This window comes from Pecten maximus, chromosome 9 (assembly GCF_902652985.1).
Source record: "Pecten maximus chromosome 9, xPecMax1.1, whole genome shotgun sequence".
NCBI classification, from domain to species: Eukaryota; Metazoa; Mollusca; class Bivalvia; order Pectinida; family Pectinidae; genus Pecten; species Pecten maximus.
Window position 1 is genome coordinate 23,325,111 of NC_047023.1, and position 4,349 is coordinate 23,329,459.

Below are 4,349 nucleotides of genomic sequence, written 5' to 3' on the forward strand. Positions count from 1 at the left end.
TTGAAAGATTGGCATTTTATTTGTATTTACATGTAGCTTGAATCGTAGTATATTTAAGAAATAATTAACGTTGATTCGTGTATTATTGCAGGATATACAACGAGGACGAGGATAGTTTGCAATTAAATTAATAACGAAGGGCGCAGGCCTGAGTTAATAATTAAAATTGCAAAATATCCGAGTCCGAGTTGTATATCCTGCAACAATACACGAGTCAAAGTTGATTATTTCTATTGTACCATGTACTGTTTATTTCTGAGATCTACCTCTTCCTAATAGAAAAACGTCAAAGAAACCCCGGAAAAACCTTGTAATTTATTTCTTGAGTATTGCATTATTTGTTGATAAAGTATACATTTCTTTACATGCACTACAGTACTACAATCAAGAACATCTATCATATGGCATTGATTTAAAAAAAATTAAATAAAATAGGAATGAAAAAAATCGGCCTTTGTAGGATTCGAACTCGCGTCGTGATAAAAAGATAAGAGACTAACCCATTAGCCTACTCGGCTAGGCTACAGTAACCGTAATAATAATGGTTGAATATTATATACATAACATTGTAACAGCCGTGACTCACGAGCGTGTATTATTGACATGAGCGTGTATTATTGGCAAATAATGTTTTTAAATGGTTTTAAACCAATCAAAACTGGCGTTGCATAGCAAACATGGTAGAATCTTGAATATCACATGCGATATATTTCCAGCTGTGCATATGTACGAAGCGTTATCCCAAGCAAGAATTATATGTTTCGAAATATAAATATCTGAATTTTGTTTGCAACTGAATTGAGATTCGACAATGCATATAATGAATCTGAAAATGATATATTAGAAATTTATACATCATCATGTATATCAGCATATAACTGGTGATAGGGGTTTCACAGTAGGATGAATTCGTGACATGTAGACTCTGCATCAATTGCGATATCACATATTTTATGATGGATATTATCTTTAAAAAACACCTATGCATTAGGCATAAACGAGTATTCATGTATTTGTAAGAGAGAAGACGCTTGGTGACAGCGCAGAAATTCGTTCCGTCTTAGGTAAATCATCTGGTTGTGTTTGATGAGTATAGGACTGTATTTATAAGATATAATGTGACATGATTATAAAAGTAAATTGTCTCCATGGACACACGTACGCACTCACCACACGCATGCATGTCGCACACAGGACAGGCCTTCCTAAATAATCTTAGCTTTCTGATAGGGCGTCGAACAATGATAAACCAAGCCAAACTTTTCGGAAATGTACCATATGATTATATAAGTAATAATAATCAATATTTATAAAGCTCACTTTGCAAAATTAATAAAATGCGCTTCACATTTCTTGATATGAAAATATTGATATAGAGCGAATATATATAATATACATATATACGTCAGTAAATAGGTGATTATATCGACGTCATATGATTAAAATGTCGTAACTGACATTCCGCCAAAAAAAATAATTCTGAGATACAATAAAAAAACTGAATCACATCACCTTCAGCCAACCAATTTTGACAAAATTGCATACTATGTCTATTGTAGTACCAGTTTGAGATATCATTTATGCTAGCCTCTCTTTTTTCGTTTAAAGCTGTGAAATTGCCGAAAAATTGCCCCGTGACCTTTTTATATTGAACAAATCTGATAACAATTGGAGATGAAAAGTCGTAAGTGGCATTTACGACCTTTTGATACTCAACGAATTAGAGAAACATGTAAAGCAGAAGGTCGTATGTGGCACTTACGACCATTTAGCAGTAAACCTTCAACAACATTGTGTAAATAAAAACAGGTCGTAAGTGCTTCGTAGGAATGATGATAAAGGTGATTTAAAATCATAAACTGTTGTGAAAATATGGAATGCCAATGTAGCAGTTCTAGCATAAACTCTTTTTTTTTCTTTTTAATTTCAATTTTGCTATTGAATTAGAAAATGATATGTATTTGATAACAATGAACAACATTAACACGTAAAAGTGAAATACAGTAAGTAACTGTTGTACACATTGCAATATTCAATGTTATGGGATGTTTGACGAATGTAGCTCACTCAATATTAATATAAGAGAAATACCGATCTATAACATCTCATTAGTACGAAAAACATGAAAAAACAAGAATTCTCATATCTTCGATTAACTTTTTAAAGCTCGTGATCTATGGGCATTTTCAGTACTTCATACAAGAACATTGTTGATTAATTGTGATCCAGCCGTATTGAAAGACAGCTTTATGTTTTGAGGCCCAATATTGTTATCTTTAAACACATTAATAAATGTACAGTTCTATATTAAAGTGTAAACATGCTTTTAGATTCTGATATTAAAAGCATCATCGACATAACTCTAATGTACAAACATAAAGTATTATTGAAACTAAATGTTCATCAGAATCACATTTGTTGCTAAAACAAATAAGCATAACCAATCCAAACATTTTCTGTAACACAAAAGTCATAAGATAAGGATGTAACATCAAAACTGTAACCTTTTCAATCCCTTTTCAAAACATACCAGTATGACACACAGCGGAACTAATACAACTACAGTCTTTCTTCAGCAGAGTTGTTCTCTTCTTTCTTTTAAAATTGTTAGAATGCACAACACACATGCCCTCTGATATCTTGATTAAGATACAAAAACAGTAAGTATATTCATAAATGTTTTCTAAATAATGATGCGAATTCCACTCGCAACAGACAAAACATAATAATGTGGTTCTCAACTCTGTTTATACATGCATTTATGACATTCAATGTTAAACAAAGGATGTTAACACATGATACTTACATTCCATTATTTTCTAATAATATGCTATATGAAAATGTAAAAGTAGACTATAGTCTTGTGGTACGTATATGAGATGAAAAGCTGTCGTGGGACTTACGTTTCATTAACTAAATCGTTTGATTCTTCATTAACTTAATAGTTTGATTATATCATTCCCTCGACCACAATGTTTTAATCTCATATTCGCAGATTTTAAACACTCAACTCGTGACGCATGCTACTGTTATCTACTTTGCAAATACTTTATTTAGTTATGTTATAATTGCAGGCCTATCGTATATTCGGGAAAATAAAATATTTTTTTCAGGCGTTACGGGCGTACTGGATTGTTACCACAGATTCACAGATGTGAAACTTTCCAAAAGAAATTAATTACTATAGTGCTCACCTATTCAATATCAGAAGCATCTCTTTTGTTTGGTTCTGGCAATCTATTAGATACATAACCTGTATATGGGAGATATTGTATCAACACGTCGTACATTTTCCTAATGGAAAATGGTACCGCCGCTGTGTTGTCTTGCGACAGTAATGACTTTCAATAACAGAGAAAGATTTGATATGTTGACGAATGTATTCTGTATGGGGTTCTTGGATCTTTCTCGCGCTGGGATAACTTCCACGTTTATCTGAACATTCGGATTGACACTTTGTTTTCAATGTACAAGTAACGGTTCTCTAACCAATGGCAAGTGTAGATACAAATGTCTTGTTACAAACCTGCCTCCGCTTTCCATCAGAGGGCAGAAATGATAGCTCGTCCTCAGAATCACTGTTAGTTTTCATTTTTGACACTAATTGTTTCAGTGGCAGTTCATCGACAGTATCAGAACTGCTCTCGGGCTCTATATTTATCACAACATACTTACCAACATGGGAATGGGAGATTCCTGTGTATACTGAAGGACTGTTCCAATTATTTCCTTGTGTGCGTGTAACAAAAGATTGAACAGTGACCTAGATCGCAGAGGTAGCAAATGCAATAAAAAAAACACTGGATGCTCCATCGTTCAAGCACGGGAATCCAGGCATGTTACAGTGTTCTAAACCTCTGCAGGCGGCTAATTATTGCACCAGATACACACAATCGCAATACAATATCATAGTCTAACTAATGATGTTTTACATGCATCTTCTGTGATGGTAATGAACTGTCGGATAAACCCCGACTATTCAGATTTGATGAAAACAGGAACTTTCAATATTGTTTACCCGTTTGGCTGTGTCCAGAGTTTTGTCAAATGTACACGAAGGTTTCTCATAGCTTAAACTGCCTCAATAGCACGGGGACCAACCTTTTGTTGGAGAGCTTAAATGTGCTGATACGTATGGGAGAAGAATATTAGTTCGGTTGTTCCTGAATAAGCTTCAGTACACTGGAGTTCCTCCATGTACTGACGCAATTTAGACTTGCTGTATTTTTGTCCTTGATGTCCGCTTGTCTGATAACCATGCGGATTTGTTGCTAATATTTCTATAACTCCCTGACCTCCCTCTAGAGTTCCATAAACTTTGCCTTTCATATTTGTGTTACTAAATGCAC